Source organism: Haemaphysalis longicornis, unplaced genomic scaffold, assembly GCF_048455015.1.
Source record: "Haemaphysalis longicornis isolate Haplotype H1 unplaced genomic scaffold, Haemaphysalis longicornis Haplotype H1 scaffold_7, whole genome shotgun sequence".
NCBI lineage: Eukaryota > Metazoa > Arthropoda > Arachnida > Ixodida > Ixodidae > Haemaphysalis > Haemaphysalis longicornis.
Window position 1 is genome coordinate 148,014,880 of NW_027526422.1, and position 20,680 is coordinate 148,035,559.

Sequence of the window (20,680 nt, forward strand, 5' to 3'; positions counted from 1 at the left end):
TATAGTTCGGTTCCTCAACGTTCCATGTATAGCATGGAAGCGGCAGTCAGTTTTCAATACTAGGTATGCCCAAAAAAGCGACGACTCATCGGGAATATCTCAGAATGGCCGTAATTGTGACAATGAACTTGTATGCTGTGGCTCGTAGCAAGCTCGATCTTTCCAGACTATGGCTTTGAGCCTTCAATAAAAGCATAAATAGAAACAAATCAGGAAGCCTCGATCTCTGAAATTCAGTTTACAACGACAATCTCAATCGCTTTCACTGGTAGCATGACGCATTCTTGCATTTGTGGGATGCCCTGAAATGGTAACACTACTTAACTGCCCCGAAATTCTTTTTAAGAGCTTACTATATTTTTTGTGTGTTCAAAAGGCAACATAAGATTACTGAATTTTGATCAGCGCAGAGATATAAATTTAACTGCTCTAACGGGTCTTTTAAATGAAATTTTAGTGACTCTGAAGGAAGGTTTGATGAATAACGGCGTCGGGTCACTTATTTACGGCTTTCGTCGCAAGTGAACTTGCGAATTGATTTGCAAACGCACGCAGTACAAGCAACATCTGATGTTTGGCTTTCGCAAAGTTTTCGCAAAGTGACAAGCAGGTTTACAGTGTGCAAACCAAGCTTCTGGGACCTCACAGTAAGCACGAATTTTCTGTTACGGCTGCTCTGTTGACCATTTGCGTTCCTTTTAAAATCTAACAGGTGCCTGCAACAGCGAGATGTGTTTGTATTCTTGCGTATAAGGTCACTTACGAACCCTAAAGATGGCAATAAATGAAGTTGCACTGTTGCAGACGTAGTAAAACATTTCCTTTTTATTTCTCGTTGCGAATCAGCGCAACGGGTTCCCGGTAACTACTTTGTTTTGTAAACTGAATATCGCTTTTGTCTTGGCATTTAATTCTTGAGGATTGGGTAAAAAATGAAATTCTGTGCATTTCGTTTTTTTTTTTTTTTTTGGGAAGGGAGGGGGGAGTCCTGCCAACGTTGCAAGATCAGCGAGAAGAGAACGCATGTAACGCGAAAAGCCAAACTATATATGGTTTACTTACAATCGAAACTACACTAGGCGTTGTGTTCTGTAGCGGTGAAAAAGCAGTACTTTAACGCGTATTTTCAAAACTGGCTAACCCCCCTTTGGTGCGAGATTGTCCAGGAATTGTGGCTCGCCTTTTTCAAAATTGAAAGAAATATTAAAAGCAAGCATTAAGGGTAAAAATGTTAAGACGTGACCATATTAGGCATTTGGTTATGCTGAGTGAGACACGTTTCTGGACAAGGTGATTCATGTCGGATTTGAAAAGGATATATATATATATATATATATATATATATATATATATATATATATATATATATATATATATATATATATATATATATATATATATATATATATATATATATATATATATATATATGACAATGACACACGGAATGCCACATGACAGACGCAAAATCACAACTGCTTAATGTTACCGAAAAATCCCCCCTAAATACTTTTGCGCATCCATAGAAACGTATTTTAAATAATACGTAAAATTAGCAACTCGATACAGTTGAATAAATGTTTATTCCTCCTCCTCCTTAGTATAAACAACGACAGTCCAAAAATGGTATTTATTTTAGAAAAGGTACGGGAAGGACACGATCGCACAGGCGCTTGCGGGTGTAAAATACGTGTCCGGTAATGTATGGGCGATAGCATACGGGTCGTGTGCAGTGTAAATGTTTTCGTTTGTTTCTTCTTTCTGTAAGTACACAGCGCAATTTTACAAGGGTGTGGAATTTGCACGCGTATGCACAGGTCTTTTCGCTTCTTACCCGTTTTGCGTACTAAACTTTTATCCTTTAAATAATCACCACGCCAGCTTCAAAAAGCACCCTTCAACGTTCCCGAAATGGCAGACGACTGCACTCAACAATACGACAAGTGCAATGTGTGGAAGCAATGTTTATAACACGTTTCACACTCAAGCGGTGACCACGGCGAAGATGTTTTAAACCAGCGAATGAAACCAGCGCATTAACCCGCAACGGCCGCTGATTATTGCGTTTCTAGAGGAAATGCGCAAGCAGAGGTAACTATGTCATTGCTTACTGCCAAACGAGCACACATATTGGTTGTTTTGTCGTGTGCAGCACGCGTCTTGCGTCGCACGCTACGTGAAAAAGCAGACGACGCGAGAGCGCCATCCACACTAGGAGCGGTTCGTCTCGCCGCCGCCAGGGGCCGACTGTGTTCGCGCTCGGGGCGAATAGGGACCGGGCGGCCGTTGTATGGCACCACCGTCGTTTCAGCGAACAGCGCCGCCCGTGGCGAACCGCTTGTCAGTGGAATGCCGGTGGCGGTCAGCGCAGCGTAGTTGTGCATGGCTTTTTGTCGTTTTTCTGCTGTGCGGCTTGCAAAGCGAACGTAACCCGACGTGCATTTTTCAGATCGGTAAATCTTGAGTGTGGATGTGACGTTTACGAGGCATTCCATGTGTGTTATTTACGCCCATACTCAGTATTTACGAATAGCAGACGACGCTCAATGCGCCAAGCTGATTGATTGATTGTGGGGTTTAACGCGCCGACGCAACGCAGGCGATGAGGCGCGCCGTAGTGGAGGGCTCCGGATTAATTTTGACCACCTGGGGATCTTTATCGTGCGCCGAAATCTCGTACACACGGGCGTTTTTGCTTTTCGCCTCCATCAGAAAAGCGGCCGCCGCGGCCGGGAATCGAACCCGCGACCTCGTGCTCAGCAGCGCAACGCCTTAGCCACTGAGCCACCGCGGCGGGTAATGCGCCAAGCTGGAAGTCAAGCTGGAAGTGGAAGTTCGTTGCTTCATGCAATTTTTTCATGCCTGCATGCAGTTTCGCGAATCGAGGAGTATATTGCCGCTAAATGCTCCCACAAAGCCGGTGTGTGCAACCGATCTAGGAATGCTGCGGCGCTGATGACGAAACGGCGCCAACGGCGCCGACGTCGTGCACAAGCGAAAGGCAAAGTTGGAGGGTGTCTTCGAAGATTTACCTCAAAACAGAAATTGTGACGGACGACGCTTCCGTATCTTCATTACCTACGGCTGAAACGTGTTTAATTTCACAGAAATGCTCTTACTACAGTCATCGGGAATCGCTGGTAGAATAAATACCGCATGATAGTAGAATGTTGTTGCTTATCGTGGAGAAGCATTGCTTTACAAGAATTGCAATGGTTGCTGGCTAGTTGGTAAGTGGTTTTTCAAAAACCAATTCCTGCGTGGCTGAAGGACGCAAGACAGGAGGGTGCCCGAAACCCGTACTCAGCTTCACAACGGTCGGTTTACAAGCTGCCACCTACGTACGCTTGAAAAATCATGCACACCTCCGTCTAACGACGATGATGGTTTACCGCAAAGCTCTATCGTATGGGTTTCCTTGGTTGCCTTCTGGATTTAAACTTTGACTAGATAAGCGTCGAATTTGACCAGCACGCAGTTTGGTCTTTTGAACGCAGCGTCTTTGACTTTGACCATTTCCCATTCGATTTCGCACGAAGAAAGCTTTGTGTTCAACCATCATAATCATTAGACAGAGGGCTAGATGATTTTGCTCTTTAATTTTGAACTTCCATGCCCCCTCTCCAAATCTAAACTTTTTCCAGCGTGTCGGAAATGTGTCTCTTGTGGAGGACTCGGGCTCATGCACTCTTATTTGAGGCAACTAATTGCGCGTTTTTGGTGTCTTCACCAGGCATTACACGATTTTTTTAGGTACTCTATAAAGAATACTTAAGCATTAAAAAACACCGGCTGACGTTAACACTGCCACATTTTTTAACTATTGGTGCCAGCCTTTATTCTACGCAGGTGGTAAAACGGGAAGGGGAGGAAGGATGGTTTGTAGCTTGCGCTGTTGAGTTGGTGAATAACTTTGGCTCTTGATAAAATGACCACCACAAACATGAGATTTCCACTTCAGCTTTCAGGCACCCATGCTGTCACAGTGTCGCTCACCAAAACCCGAGGTACAAAGCTCACGATTACAGAAAGTGTAAACTACCGCAACATTTCTACGGCTACACGGTAATCCATCTCGTATGCAGGTGCCTTTCTATTTCAAGCACACGTATCGAGGTACCCCAGCGCTAAGGCTGGCGTGGAAACCGTAGTCATTGAAACCAGTGAAGATAATTTAAAGTGGTAGAAATTAATTCTAATATTGCTAGTAGTTTTATTCCTACTCAGATCGCGCGGAGACAGGCGCAGAGCGCTGCAAGAAGCGCTCGTGTCAATGTAGCCCTTCCCCAACCTTACAAGCATCCGTAGCCGTGAGTGCGTTTAAGAAGAAAATAATACTAATAATAGTAGTTTTATTCGTACTCCGAACGGGTGGAGCCAAGCGCAGATCGGTGCAAAAAGCGCTCATGCCATTGCAGCCGATACCCAACTTTAGACGCGCCCTACAAGTTTACGTAGTCATTACTGCATCTAAGAACCCAACACATATGTTTAGACTTCGTTTCATCTCACATGTCTGCTCACAACGCCACCAAAACACACAAAGCACCGAAGCAAACACGACAAAAACAACGGGAGGCTGTGTAGTCCAATGCACCGGCTCATTCCACTGACGAGGGGAGCGCCGAGTGGTGGCGCCACCCGTCCAGCTGCCCGGTCCCTATACCATCGCGACCCACAGCTCGTACGCTGCCGCTAACGCCAAGGACGATGCAACTGATGCTGAGAAAAGTACGCTGTAAATTCATTATGAAATACTTGTGACGGGTCATGTACGAGAGTGTGTGTGCAAGGAAACACCTTGTAACATCGACGGAAACGCGTCGCTCACTTGCGTTGTCACAGCGCGTACTGCTCGCATTGCCTGGTAAATATGAATGACTACGCGAGAACGGTGATCGGATTGCTTCGCCGCACACGCTTAAAAGTGTTGTTATGGCTTGCAGTTTGGCTTCATCAGTGCCTATTTCCCCTACAAAGTTTTTTTATAGTTACGCCCGGATTTGATTAACGATCACTGCCATAGCCTGTACTTTGCACTGCTGATATGTTTACTTTTTGCGACAACTTGTCCACAATGTATGAACGGTATGAACGCGAGTTTTTAACGCCTTATGTAGTTTTCATTAGGACCTCGGCGTGGGAATTTACAATTTTTTTGTCTGTTTACAGTGAGCCAGTCTTTCTCAAGCATCAGTTTCGAAACTGCACAGAAGGCGAGGCTGTGTAAGAAGCGAAACACGTCGTTAATAATTTAAGGTAATGGGGAGTTTTAGAATAGGAGAACCGAGCGTTGGCGGCCCTCAAGAAGTTAGGAGAACCCAAACGCAACGCGCGCGCGCGCGACGGGAGGGTCTTCTCTAACAACTCGCAGCCGGCTTCGGATGCACGTAATCGAATCTTCGGAAATTGAGGCTTAGTGTCGCGGCAGGTATTTCGCCGCCGCTCTCTTTAAAGTTGCGAATGACAGTCCCTAACACAACTTTTCACCGCACTTTCACCCCCGTTCTCGTATGTGGCACTCTGTAACCGCGGTGATAACCAAGATGCCTGCCACGGCCTCGGCCGATACTTGCGCGCAGGTATCGCCACCCTTCGGCCACTCGCCACACTGCGCGAGAACGGGCCGGCGCTGCCGGTACCGACCCCCCGGTCGGCGTAAATCGAGGCAGATTTTTTAGCATCGCTTTGAAAACCACAATTTTTCATGACGCTAACATCCACTTTCACTAATCTGGAACTTCCTTTCCACGACTTGTGCGATTTTAAAAAGCGGCGACAAGTGCCTGCGGCCGCGACCTGCGTCGGTTCGAGCTGCACCGTCGGCTGTGCGGGCAGGCACGGCGGGTGCGTGTGCTTCTGCGAGCAGTAAACGCTTCATGATTTCCTGCTTTATACATTTCTTGCAAACAAGGGAAATCTAGAAACTTAACTCGGCGAACGTCGTAGTCCACATTGTTGATAGGGGAATCAAGCCGCCGCTTATGCTTTGGTCGCATATTCGTACACCACCACACTCATGTTTGCGGATAATGTACCACAGTTGATACGGTTCTAAAGTCCCCATGAGGTCAAACTGGGCTTGACGCACTGAGAATTAACTTCAAACGATGAGAATTAACGGGAAAATAATTTTAGAATGCGCTTCCTAAGCGAAGTGTCACTCGCTGCAAGCTGACTACACAGCAAGATAGGAACGGTGATCCTACAAGTGACGTCAAAACGATCGCAGCGCCGGCTTCTCCAGTGGTGGGCCTCGCGGCCAATAGCGTTTTCGAAGATCGGATAAGCTGCTTTTACGGAATGCATACGAACTTGAAGCATAAGCCTGGTGAAGGTGCGAGCTTTCCGGGCAAGTCGAAAGGGCGAGCACAAGGGCGGTAGCCAGAAGTTTTTTTCGGAAGGGGTTATGGGTTATAGGAAAGGAACAGTTTTGGTGAAAGGAACACTAAGCCTCGCTTACGCGCTGCTGAAAAAAAAATCGTAGCGAGTTCTAACTCTCACAGCCCCTCTCTGGCTACCTCCCTGGCAATCACTATATCTCGGCGATTTTGTCGAAAAAGTTCTGCAGGCGAAGGTACTTTGCTCATACCGGAAGTGGCGTTTTGCGGATCGCTCCTCCTGGTGTTATATGGAAGAGGCTCTCGCGGGTGCACGTTGTGATAAAACAAATGAGCCCCTGAAATCAGCAGAAAGTAGTATAAGATCTCCTCCCAGATAATTTTCCCATCAACCTCTGCCGATAAAAACCTAACGACGGCTGTTCTTCCAGAAGTAACCACACAAAATTCACCTATGCATGGTGTGTAAATAAAACCAACAAGTCCCCTTTGTGATAAAAAAGAGGGGAGCTGTAGTACTCCACGCAGTTTCTAATTATAATCGGCATGAACCCAAGTAGCACCAAAACATTAGAAGAACGTATTTTTTTTGTTTGGTGCTAACGTTAGAGCAATGTTCTTAATGTCATTTTTTTGAAATATTTAACTAATGTTATCAAAAACGTTACAGTAATGTTTTGTCAAACATTATTTAAACGTCCACAAAACATTTTTACAAGATATTATTAATGTTAGTGTTACATTTCCCTAACGTTGCAGCGAACAAGCTAATAACGTTCAAAAAACGTTTAAAAACAATGTAAAACGTTGCATCACATTTCGCCAGACGTTATGCGAACATTAAGAAAGCATTTCTACAACATATAAATACTTTTGGAGTTACGTTTACCTAACGTTGCAGAAGCACCCTACAAAAACATTTTAAGAACAACTAAAAAACGTTACAGTAACGTTTCGTCAAACATTATTGGAACTGTGAGGAAGCATTTCGACAACATAGTAATTATGTTGGATTTACATTTACTTAACGTTGCAGAAAACACGCTTGAAACAATCTTTTAACGTTGCAAAACCTTTTCAGAATGTGGACCAGGAACGTTACAGTGACGTTTTGCCAAACGTGTGGAATGTGTATCGTGGAGCATTGTTTCTGTTATCCACGTCTGCCGGTTACGATATATTTTAAAGCATTTCCAAAATAACGAGGAAAAGTGAAATTTCAAATAAAATTTTATTTTATTTTTGCATGGTTACAACATTTTTTTTTTATTTACATTCCATTGCTGCTGCTGTGCAGGAGAGGAGGCTCCATCCAGGGGCTGGCTGCGTCTGTGTGGAAAAAGCAAACAATTCCTACTTCAGTACGCTGCGGCAGTAGGCGGTTTTTGCGCGAAAAAGTAGTCGCCGCCTAAGGATTTCTTTAGTTAACGAGCGCACACAAGCACACACACGCACATGCACACACGTACGCACTAAAAGGAGAGTAACTGAACAAGCAGCTACGGAGCAACTCGTGCTAACCATATGACCAGAAGAAAGCAAGCGCACAAAATTTTGGGTCACCTGACTCCCAACTTGAATCTCCCGAGTCAGTAACCTATACAGGTTAGTGACTATTCGTCAAAGTCGCTCGCTAGCGGAGTGTTGTGTCTTCTGCATGGTTCATGTATTTTTATTAGGCGGAGATTAGGATGAAAATCATTTAAATATAAATGCACTATTAAATTTTGAGAATATTAGTTTATTGCTTACCTTGTGGGTTCCTGTAAGCCCAATATTCGCAAAGTGGATCCAGTCACCAATGATGTGGCCCGCTATCGACTGTGACCTGCGTCACACCAGCAGCAGCTGGAAAGCATAGGGCGCGACTAGTTATGGGCTGCATAGCAGTTCATAAATTGAACTACTAAAACAAATCGAAATACGCTCTCAGAAATTTTCTACACTCACCAAATACTATTCGGGAACGGATACTAACCTCTCGGACCTTTTTCTTCTTTTCTTCCTGTCCAACTGTATATAGATGGCCGCTACCTCAATCGAAACAACCCATCTGAAAATTCGCTTGGTTGTAGAAGCGACGTTTGCTCCTCCAGTCCGGCAGATCTTTCACCTAAAAAAGAATACAAAGTGCTACAGAGGTATTACAGATGGTTCACACAAAAGAAACACCCATTAAACACGAATGTGTATAATGGTCCAAGTTTACTTACGTAATAAAGAGAACCAAAGTGGGAACTCATAAACGAACAACTTCGATCCTAGTCTTTCTCAGCACTGAAAAGAGTTGTGTGACATGTTTAATACATGCTTGGAACAGGCTAGGGGAAGAAAGGAGGAAGAATTTGAGCATTTAACAACAACCCGGGCATTCTTCTTTTTTTTTTTTTATTTGCACGAATGCAGGAAGGTTCTGTTTTTCAGTCAAAGCCATGCGTATCATTGCAGCCACTAAATTTGTTAGCGTTCACTTTAACCATGGTTTTTGTTTTTTCACGCTCGGCGTTGTTACCTCGTCATATGAAACGCACCCTGTTATTCATCACTGCTGAGCATTTACAGGATTTTTCAAAAGTTGGGAAGAGCGCCTGGAACCACGGCTGTAAAAGCCTTTGATTCAAGCTGTTCGAAACCGCACCACCGATGAACAGTACTAGAACTAGCCTTTTTGCTCGAAGCATGTCGGTTTTATTTCGGCGAACGACGGCTCTGCATGATCAATGCGGCCCCAATGAAAGCGTGTTGGTTCCAAACTTCTGATAAAGTACGCGCAGTAGGCAAAATTCTGTATCCAGAGTGACCTCTTTTGGGCGGAACGGTTCCCTTTAGAGGGAGTGGGTGATCGCTAGCATGACCAAGTACCTCCCACACCTCTTAACCCCAATTCCCCCCTTCGGATCTTTATCGGCTTAGTTGAAAGTGGCACCTGCCCTGGTCATTCCAGCTCCTGTTGTGCTGTGCGTTATCGATTGAATTCGCTTTTCCATTTTGATTCGCTAAACCCGCTAGCCATTTACACAATATTTACTTACCAGTTTCTATGGTCTCGGGATTGGCACTCATCGTCGATGAACTCCGCGGCTTTCCCGGTTTGAGGGTATCTTGAAAACCATAGCCTGCAATGAAACTGACTTCGACTCTTTACCAGCTGCTATTTACCAGCCTTTTGGGGTGCATTTCTCACAACTCAAGAACGCGCTATGCTGCTTTAATGCATTTCAAAAATGTAAGTCGCAAACGAACGCATGTACTCGAACAGCGCACTTTTTCCCACCCTCTGTGACACCTTCAGCCCTCAAAGTGCCCCTTTCTAACAAAGTTGGCTATATAGTCACGCAGGTTGTCTGGTTGCTTACTCGCCAGCGAAGAAGGCTACGACAAAAGGCTCAGGTTTGCAGCTTTTAACAATATATCCCAGAAGTCTGACGAACTTTTTGCGATAGGTACACCGTCATACCGTCTAAGTTAACCAGCGGCAAAATAGGCTACCAAGGGGTGCATTCTGACCTGTTCGTTTGCATTTGTATCGACTACATTCCGAAGTAGCTGCACTGGCTGCACCCCCCCCCCCCCTTTTTTTTCACGTTAAGGAACCCCGGCGTTCCAAACATAATTATCGCATCGCCAGGCAATTAGGGGCAAATGTAATGCTTTTTTTTTTTAATTTCGCACAGCGAACTAACGTGACACGCACATTATTTTGTTTCGCGTGCCCAAGCCGCTACCTCACTTGCCCGGCTGAAGTGAAGATCATTCGAGTGTGGGCGAGGTTAGTTATCCGAATTCACTTTGCTTTGCACAAAGCGCGCAAAAATCGTTTCCATGCAACGAACAAAAATCGTTTCCATGCAACGTACCCGTAACATCGATTCTTCCATCAATACTGCCTACTATATAGTTCAAAGGCCCGTTCACACTTGCGACGATGAGACGCGATTTCGGAAACTTTTGCCGCCCGGCGATCCGTTTTGTCGTTCGGTCTCGGCCAATTTGTCGCCGCGACAGAAATCGCGTTGTTCGTCGCAAGTGTGCACGGGCCTATAAGCAAGAAAATACTCACGAGTTGCTCCTGCACACCTTCCTTGTATGTCGCTTACATTGCCCAAACGCCGCCTCTGGCGCTTCGTTTTGAATATCCAGCGATAAACGGGTCTCGGTTGGACAGACCACGGAGAAAGATATAACACCATCGAACAGGCTACGACTGAACAAGCATGCGCTTGCGCATATACTTACGTCTACAACTGCAGTGTTCCAGGTAAACGATCCGGTGTAACGACTGGAGCTGGGTGCGCACGGGGTCGGCAGTGGCGAGAAAAGACCCCTTGAGCCCTTGCCCTTTTTTCTTTCCCTCTCATATGGGGCGAGAAGGCAGTGGATCTCCAAGCAACTTTCCGCAGCCGCTGTCTGCGGCTGAAACCTGTCTGAATGAACAAAAAGCCGTGGGGGGATGCTACACAAAGGAAGGTCGCACAATGCGACGGGAAACTTCTCCACCCACCCTTGGGGACAGCGCCGCGAAGTTCGCCTTTTACATCGCAAAGTGAAGACAGCCTTACCTGCTCGTCTCAACGAACAGAATGAAGAGGACTCGCGAACAAGATTGACTTTGAACGAGACTGATCGTGATGCCCGGATCAAGGAACGCTTTATAACCAAACATGAAATACGAGTGGTGTAGGGAGAAAATTTGTAAAAAACACCAGTGGCATTTTTTTTGTAAACTAGAACTTAAACGTTTTGATTCACTAGTCAGAAATATCATGCTTCGATGAAAAAAGAATTGTGGGCAACTTAACCAGTCCGGCTGGTGCGTACGGAATAACTGTGTGGTCACATAACTACAAAAAAGAGTTTTTTTTTTTTTCGTACATGTATGCGTTAAACAAGCGAGTTACCCCTGCAGCCTTGAGCACTATTAGCGAACACGATTACGTAATTTCTCGCCTGATCGCCGATAAAGCATGCCTTCGCCAGGAATGCCTTCGCACATGGAGTCTATCTCCCCCCCTTCTTCCTCCCCCGTTAAACGGCTCCGAAAATTACATAGCCTCACGTCTAGAAATAATAGGATATCATTTCACAGTAAATCACGAAATATTACGCAAATTACGGGATATTACGGCTAGAAACTGCTCTTTCTAATGTTTTCTAAAATGTTTTCTGAGTGAATCTAGAGCAATCTCTCCCCTGCCCAAAGAACCACAACTTAATAGGAAATAAGCCGCAACGAGTAAAATAAATCTGCTTTATAATAGGTGTTGCTTGAAGTGTGTTAAAGAAAAACGTAACAATGGACACAAATCGTAAGATAAACTTTTGAAACGCGGCATTAATATAATAAAAAAATTCAGTAAGTGCAGTAAATAGTCATTCACGACATATGATTTACCAAAATCAAAATACAACAATACGTTCAAAGCAAATAAGGCATACAAGAACCAGACCGAAGTAGGTGGCTAGTACCAACAAATATATTTTACATGACCTGCTCGAGACAGCTAGCGCACCGCTGGCGTTGTCGTATTACCGCTGTTTCCAGAAAACTGCACGTGCACTGCTTGCGTACTCAAACGCTTCGTCGTCGTTTTCTACCGTCGTTGTCTTCTTCCATCGTGGCACGTTAGGAGCACACTACGAGTAACCATATCTGTTCTTCAAAATGTTTTCGCATCGAAATGCCTTTGAACCGAGAAGTCCGTGCATCGGAAAGCCCGTGCGCCGAAACGTGCTTCACCGAAATGTCCCAGACCCCGTCATAACAGTAACAGGGAGACACTGAGATCGGATGATTCGTTTCAAATTAGCTCGATGGCATAGGCGCCAACAAAGTGGGCGCTGAAAGGCTCGATCCCCCCCCCCCCCCCCTCTTTCCTCACCCTCCCCATTTTTCGAGGGCTTCGTGTCCTTACGCCGCACACGATGATGGGAAAAATATGGGTACGCAGCTTTTCAACAACAAACGCAACTCAAGGCTTTAAACAAAGTTCGCGTAATTGGAGGCTAAACATTGCGCTTCGGCTGATTATAAGGACTCGAATACTTCCTAATCGTCTTGCCCTTGCCTGTGAGAAGAATTCGGGCTTTGAGTTAGCACAATGTCTGCAAGGCACAAACTGGGAAAAAAGGAGTCATTTCAATTACATTTGAACCAGGATGTAACTAACTTCCATGTGACGAATTCCTGGATTTAACAAAGTTTTTCAAATCCCCATTTCCAGCCTCATTGAAAACGATGCGTTTTCGACCTGACCTCTATATAACGAAGGCATGGCAACAGTTACACCTTCATGTAACGAATTCGCTACGCTGATGAGCCATCGTTTTTTTTGCACTTTTTCTGAAAAATTGGCTGGAGATATGCACTAATTTAGCGAACATTGCCCGCGCTGCAAACTACCGTGTGTTTCCAATGTGAGTGTGGTGTCGCTTAGGTGCTAGGCCCAACTGTCGGTGAGTATATTCGCGCGTCTCCACTGATTTCTGAGGTGTAGGTTCGTTGGTGATGAGTTCTGCTACTAGAAAACAAAAAGATTTGTCTTTTCAAGACAAGCTCGCAATTTCAGGTGCCGTCTCCGCAGGCAAGTAGGATCAACGTTGTCGTTCGGTACAGCATCCCAGCTAGCACCTTCTCAAAAAGTTTGAGTGCACAATTAAATAGCATCAAGTTCGCGAAAAGGCGCCCTTTCAACACACGTTTGCTCCTTGAAACTGGTTAAAGCAGCGAAGAGTGTCAAAAGGCAAAATTGATAGTTACGTTACGCTTGCGAATACAGGGGTATAAGTGACCTTGATTCTTTGGACTGCCGTGTACTGAAAAACTTCGTGGAAAAGCAGAAGCCGCAAATAGAGCATTTTTTTCACTCTGAAATAAATTCTTGAAGGGAGAGTTCACTGTCCCTGATGTCAAGTATTCTGATTTAGTTTCGGCTTCATTTACGGGTGCCTTAAATCGAAACTTGCATATAATGAAAACCTGCATGTAACGAAAATTTTGAATTTTTATCAACTTCTTTACATACAGGTTTAACTGTACGCGTAACTCTATATTTCGACGTGGTGCGTGCTTTTACACGGCGGATAAACCTAGGCTTGCATCAAAATTGACGAATTGATTACGTCTGCCGCAAAGGGAAGTTTTCAAAGTTTCAATTTCATCGCCTAAATATTTTTATGAAGTTTCATCAAAGGTAATACAGTTGTCAAACATTATAGCTTTTGCAGTGAATTAACAACACCGCAGCAGCAGACATCAGAATATTTAGGCAGCAATCGTGCCGCCAGCGCAGCGCTATGGGGAGGAATTGGAGCAACAGCGGAGTGCAGTTTATATACGTAGATGTTAAAAGTTGAAATCCACTCTAGAAATACAGTTAGGCGGCTACAAAGGAAGGCTGTACAGCTTGGTTAGATACTTCGCAAGGGTCCCGGTGCTTGATTTCACCTAGGGTCCACCGCCCATCGACATCATGAAGTCGATTTCCCGACTAAACTTATAACCAGGAGGCTAGCCGTTTGTAGCGCGAGCGTGGGCGTAGGGTATCATCGATAGTGAGCACTTACGCGCTCGTATAGGCTCAAGGCAGGAGCATGGATATATGGTTAGCAACCGCCACCAAAATGTTACAGAGAGGAAGACGTGAAACGAAGATGTATTTACAAGGCGTATTTACACCCGCCTTGGTAGCTCAGTGGCTAAGGCGTTGTGCTGCTGGGCACGAGGACGCTGGTTCGATTCCCGGCCGCTGCGGCCGCTTTTCCGATGGAGGCGAAAAGCAAAAACGCCCGTGCGTACGAGATTTAGGCGCACGTTACAGATCCCCAGGTGGTCAAAATTAATCCGGAGCCCTTCACTACGGCGCGCCTCATCGCCTGCGTTGCATCGGCGCGTTAAACCCTACAATCCATCAACCAACAAGGCGTATTTACAGAACAGAAGGCCCCCCGCAGACCAAGAACGCCAGAGCTTCGGCTTCTTCCTTTTCAATACATGTACACCTCAGAGTCGATCTGAGCGCGCCCAGCGTGTTGTTTTGGCTACAATTTAGCACACGTGCGAGCAGGCTAGGCACTGGCGTTCGTGTCTTCTTCCTCTGTGGCTGATGCACCATAACAATGCTGTTGTACTTTATATGGCTAATGCGAAACAAAATAACGCGAAACTGCGGTGTCGCTGTCTCGCGTTGCATGCGCAGGGCAACTCTGGCTTTCACTGTAGGTGTGAGTTCGTTACAGATCTACCAAATCATCCAATGGGTGTTAATTCGATCGCCGCATTGATAAGAAGCAGCTCTCGCATTTTTGTTTTCTGCTTCAATGGCGCAGAATTTGCGGTGCAAACGTGACGGGAATGTAAAAATTACACATAACACTGTCAATTCCTATTCATTTTTTTCTATTCCTATTCATTCCTAGTCATTCATTCATTATTTCATTCATTCATTCATTCATTCATCCTAGTCATTCATTCCTAATCATTCCTAGTCAATTCCTAAAATAAATTTAACTTCATATGATGCTTACTGAAAATAGTTAAAAGCGTGCTTTCGTGTATATTTGAAGTAACCTGCATTTGACTTGCAAATCGTTGTTTTCCGGCAACAAGTGTATTTCTCGATGACGCAAAACACCTTCTGGTGCTCTGTGCTGTCGCTCTTTCTTGCGCTCGGTGCAGATGACAGAAAAGAAAAATACCAGGCAGCCTCACGCCGGAATACAAGACACAAGAACAGGCTTTTGACGCACTTCCCCTGCAGGTCTTGAGAGGGGGAGCAAGCCCCCACCCGCCGCGCGCACCCGCATGATACACGCCTTGCAAAACGAGGGGAGCGGCGGTGGGCAACAATAGGACTGGTCATAAATGGGACCGGTTGTTGACGGAGCTATTCCTCTGAGGGAACAAAAGGCAACTGAGGGGAAAGCCGCCTTGCCTGAGAAATGTTTCGCGCCGACTCGCAGCGGCCAAAACCACAACTGATGACTCTATTGGCGCTGTAATTTATCCTCCTCAACACGTTGGCTTGCCCATGTCCTGGGCTGGGCTGGGCTCATAACACAAAATAAACACGCACGCATACACACTTACAACATTTGTCTCAGCACATCTCCGGCGGCGTCAAAATGCAGTTAAGCACTGAAATAATGTGGCTGCGATTTTTAAAAGCATTGGCGTAGCCAGGATTTTATATCGGATGGGGGAGGGGGGGTTGAGCCGCCAGAGCTGCTCAAACGAGCTGGAAGTTGGCCGCGGAAGACACGCCAAAGATAGCAGAATCGGTGGCGACACGCCGACGGCACGAGATGCAAAGTTCTATATATGTGAAATAAGGAAATAACCCGAAATATCCTCCCCCCCCCCTTTAATATGCCAAAATGGTGAAGAGGGAGCCAGAAGAACCGACCGGTACGTGCTGGAGCCTGGAAGCGTTATCTGGCGCGTGCGATTCACGTTCGCGCGAATCACCCGTCCTGGATGACCCCCCCCCCCCTCCCCACTTCCCTCACGAGAAATTTCGGGGGGAGGACTTGTTTTGACCCCCTGTACCCCTGAAGACTTTGGTAAAAGCCAGTTGTATTGTGCAATTAGTTTGAACATTTCGCTAATGCTTCAAGCATAACATCACCCTGCCGTTGTGACATAAATGTTATGCTTATGTTCAGATTTATTATGTTACCTGACAGTATTACCTCGAGCATTTTAATAACGTTAAATTTCTAAAATTACTTCAACGTTGTGCCTTGAACATTGTAATAATGTTGCAATAAAGATGTTACCTATAACGTTGCTTTGCGGGTACTTCTTAACATTATAATAATGTTTACATTTTTACATCCCATTAATGTTCTGCCGTGAACATGCCCTGAACGTTATTATAATGTTTCAATTTGTACATTACTTTAATGTTGAGTCCTGAGCATTTTAATAACGTTACCATTTCTAACATTGGTGATAAGTTGTTTCCTGAACATGTCCTGAACGTTATTATAATGTTTGTATATTTACATTACTTTAATGTTGAGTATGAGCATTGTAATAACATTAGTATTTCTAACATTGGTTTTAAGTTGTTTCCTAAACGTTAAATAAATGTTGGGAACAAAACGTTAACATACATGTTTGTTTTCAACGTAAAGATAACGTTTCTAACATAACATAAACATTGAATGTTTTTTTTAAACGTTACATAAACATTGCCTCGTAACATTTAACGTTATTTAAACTTTCGCAACTTCCAGATAACGTTATTCTAATGTTCTGTGCTACTTGGGAAACTGCCTCGAGAAACAGTTCATTATTTCGTACGTAGTACCACGCTCATAGCCCTGCAAATTAATCACCTGAAGGTGTCACAAGTTACAGGTACAGGGAGAAAAGTCTGAGGAAGCACTTGTTGCGGGTTGTGAGCGCGAACTTGCTTCCGCCCCGCGCGATCGATGGGCTTGAGACGCTTGAGTCACTTGAGGGCTTGAGACGCTTGAGTCGCTTGAGACGCTTTGCTTTGCGATCTTCCTTGGCTTCGATCTTTCATACGCGTTGCGCCGCTGTTCGCTGTACGGTTCACAACGACGGGGAATTTCGTTGCGTGCCTGTTCGCTCGCTCCATCTGCGCGGAGTACTGGCGTGGACTGCTACCTGCCGAATTCAAGGTAGTGGTTTGCAATACTCGCCCTATAGCATGCCTTCTGCTATAGAACGCTTTTGAAGGAGTCTCCTCTCGCTCCTGCCAAGCCTAAAGGGGTCACGAAGACGAAATACAATTTTGTTCAATTTGAAAGAAGTAGCTCTCGGTAACTCAGTCAGCTCCATTCCAGCGACGAAAGACGCTTTGTAACCTAAACAGGCATGATATATCTGCTGAAATTTCTTTCAACATATAGACCTTTTTAACTTCTTCGTCCTGGCCGGTGCCATTTTATCAGTGGGCTGTGCTAGCAGCCCTATAATTGGCGCAGTCGACAGAAAGATGTCACTGCGCATGCGCTGCACAGCCCAGAACATGCCCTGATCATTAAAGATTAACCGATGAAAGGGTGTATAAATTTCAAAATTTTTTGCCCCAGTGACGTAATATGGGCCGGACTGACGTAAACGTACTTTAAAAAAAAGGACGTGGCACTTACGATCGGAACACTAGCCAGTTACTTGTCACACTGTCCACTAGGTAGTGGTTTTACTAAATGTTCATGTGTAGCCTTACTTAGTAAAAAAAAAGGCAGCATCTCCACTCCGTGGATGATGGCGAGGGCACGGAGTACGGGGACTCGAAATGATATCCAAGTTCCGCCCCGAGTGACATCCGATTTGCGGCCCGATCGTCATTTGATTTGAGCCGTGAGTTTCACCTTGATTATTCCCTAAATGAAACAGCAACTCACGGCTCAAATCGAATTTCGCTTGGTTTTCGCTTGATGGTGGTGTGCGCACGGATGGACGCGGATGGACATTGGGAGGTCTTATAAGGTACTCTGCACCGTTACGTGCGAGGGAGTAAGCCGTTTTACTTTCGGGAGCAGGGAGGTTACAGATGGTGATAACAGATATAGTGGGGGAGCACCAAACATGTGGTATAAAAGGAAGATCTATAACAAGTAATATACACGCAGCGAGAAGCATCCTAGAATGTTGTGACAGTATGGACTTAATTGTAGCCATGCTCCAAATAGACCTCGAAAAGGCCTTTGATAAAGTCTCCCATGAAATGCTTTTTAGCATCTTGGAACAAGTAAACTTGGGAAGAAAAATAGCGGGGGGTGTACAAATGGCTTATAAAGGGTGTTCGACAAGTTTGGTTATTAACAAGTCGGTGTGTCGTCCAATCAAGGTCACGCGTTCGGTTCGCCAAGGGTGCCCGCTTTCGCCTTTACTTTTTTGTTTATACATTGAGGCCCTCTGCGCAAGCGTAAATAACAACAACAGTATTCATGGCTTTCGGTTGCAGGCATGTGAGGTCCGTGTACTTGCCTATGCGGACGACATTGCTTTTTTGTGCCGTGATAGAGAAAGTATCAGTAGCGCCATTAAAATACTTAATTCCTTTTGTGAATATACTGGAAGTTCCGCAAATTGGAAAAAGTGTCTGGGGTTCTGGCACGGGTGCTGGGACTGGACACCCAGTGTGTTTGAGTTACGCCTGCGAAGTATCTAGGTGTCCCGCTGGAAAATTACCGCGACAGCGAACCGTACTGGCGAAGCCAGACAGCGACGTTGCGAGAGAAAGCGGAAAAGTGGGAGGGAAAGGGTAAAACGTTGTCTGTGTTTGCACGGGCGACGGTGTGTAATGTGTTTCTGTTCGCTAAACTGTGGTACGTTTTGCAAGTTATTCATTGTTCGCGTGCAAATGTACAAAGGTTACATCGTGTATGTGCTGTTTTTATCTGGTACTCGACCTGCGAACGGACGAGTAGAACTAATCTTTTCAGACGTGTGCGTGATGGTGGTTTGTCACTATCGCATCTTTTTCTGCGACAAGTAGTCAATAGATTTTATTTTTTGCGTGAGGTGAAGGACCCCCTACTTCGCACTGTAATTCAGGTTAGGTTAGGTAGATTTCTGCCACAGTTTTTTATTACGTCATCTTTGTGTTATACCGGAGGACTTCACGGATATCTAAAGGAAGTCGTACGGGCAACACAATTTGTATGTTCGCGTTTTTCCATGGAGTATTTGACTTCAGTGTCGAAGAAGAAGTTGTACAAAGATCTCATTGAAATCTGCTTTCCTGTGCCACTATACAGATCCATGTTTCGAAGTGGACCAGGACAAAATGTTTTGAAACGTGTAAAAGCAATGGTTGTTCCGCCGGGTGTTAAAACGTTTTTCTTTAAGCTTCATGTTGGTGTGCTCCCGGTTAAAACGTGGATGCTTGAGAAGGGTTTGTTCGTGCCCTGGGGAGCAGATTGCTGGCTATGCAAGAAGCCGGAAACTGTTGAACATGTATTTTTGGACTGTTGGGATGCGGTGTTTTTTTGGGATGTACTTCAGAGAACTTTGAAAAAGGAACTCCCCTTGGATCCTCATGGTATACGGTTTCTGGCAGTTGAGAACGATAATGGAGTGCCTTACGACCTATTGATGTTGCTGGTCCTCCACGGAATATGGAGGTCTCGGTTGGAAGCTCGTTACTCGGACGTTGATGGGCGGCCCGCGAGGCAGTATTTCTGTGAAAGCGTTCATCGCATTGTAGAAATGTGGAAGGGTCAACCTTGTACACCCGAGTGGCTGCAGGAAGTAGAGAAAGTGTTGTCTATGCCCCGTTTTTAGACATAATACACTGGCTTAGGCAAAGCTAGCGTTTGTTATCTGTAGCACGTTTTTGTGATGTCTGAAACCGGTAATAAAGAAAAAAAAAACGGTCGGAGCCCAATAGGTAAGATGACTGACACTAAATCTGTCTGGTCTACCAGACGCAGGTTCGAATCCTGCCGGTGCCAGTGTGATTTCTTGCGAAGGTAAATGCTATCGCTTGAGCGCGCAGTACGACACAGACACATTCGACGCGCACATATTACGCCTAGACAACAAGCAAATTAAAGTAAACCAACGGGATGCATGAGGGGTGACAGTGTAACTTATAGCGCTTTCCATTGGGCGAACAGGAGCACTTCTAACTGCACCCAAAGCGCTCTCGCGAGTTCTGGCGTCTTCCAGTGGTCGGGCAGGAGCAGGGGCGTTGTGTTTCATTGGTCGATGAGGAGCACTTTTTTGGCGCCGAGAGCAGCCGAGAGCAGTTCTCGGTGCTCCATCGCCAGCGGCGGAGTAACAGGGAACGCCGAGGAAGTCACATGACCTCTTTTGCGTCACTTTTGGTTTTATCCCCGGGTGGCGGAGGAAAAATGGCGGAATCCAGCAGCCGCGGTAGTCGCTCAGTGCGTACGGCAGCAGCTAAGCGCGGCCGTCTGGACAAGGAATTGCTGCTACTTTTAGATGATGAAAGCACCACAGATTCAAGCACAAGCTCATCATCGGACAGCAGCAGCAGCGACGACGACGACGACGATTTGACATTGCATGAGTTTATGTTCGAGCACCTGTTCACCCCGCCGGAGCAGCGACCGAAGGTAGAGTCGTATCTGGAAAAGACGGTGGACGCTGTTATCGTTCGCAGCTAATTTTTGGGAGACACGATGGTGACCCCTTTATCATGAACATGAACATCCGCTCGGCTTCTTCATTCGTCGCCATGCGGAAGGCAGGCACAAAACCACCGGCACGAATCTGGCAAAACTGGCGAGGAATAACTGCGTGCGGACATCACGAGCGCGCGAAATGCTCCGGGAAGCGAGCGCGGGAAACGTTTGGTCAAGCAAGGAATTTTTATTTTCTCTTGTAACAAAAGGAA

The 20,680-nt window shown here is 45.6% G+C and overlaps 1 long non-coding RNA gene across 3 annotated transcripts; it reads right to left on the reverse strand.

Moving 5' to 3' along the window:
• Positions 1-7,596: 7,596 nt before the first annotated feature.
• On the reverse strand, positions 7,597-11,283 carry LOC144147114 (uncharacterized). Of its 3 annotated transcripts, XR_013317821.1 has the most exons (6): positions 10,402-11,283; positions 9,374-9,457; positions 8,320-8,454; positions 8,094-8,189; positions 7,905-7,994; positions 7,617-7,670 (listed from the first exon to the last, which is right to left on the reverse strand). It is a non-coding gene; the product is annotated as an uncharacterized LOC144147114 (long non-coding RNA). The 3 variants fall into 3 exon arrangements; XR_013317822.1 differs by lacking the exon at positions 7,905-7,994 and having other exon boundaries at positions 7,597-7,670; positions 10,402-11,282; XR_013317820.1 differs by lacking the exons at positions 7,617-7,670; positions 7,905-7,994 and having other exon boundaries at positions 8,016-8,189; positions 10,402-11,281.
• Positions 11,284-20,680: the final 9,397 nt, after the last annotated feature.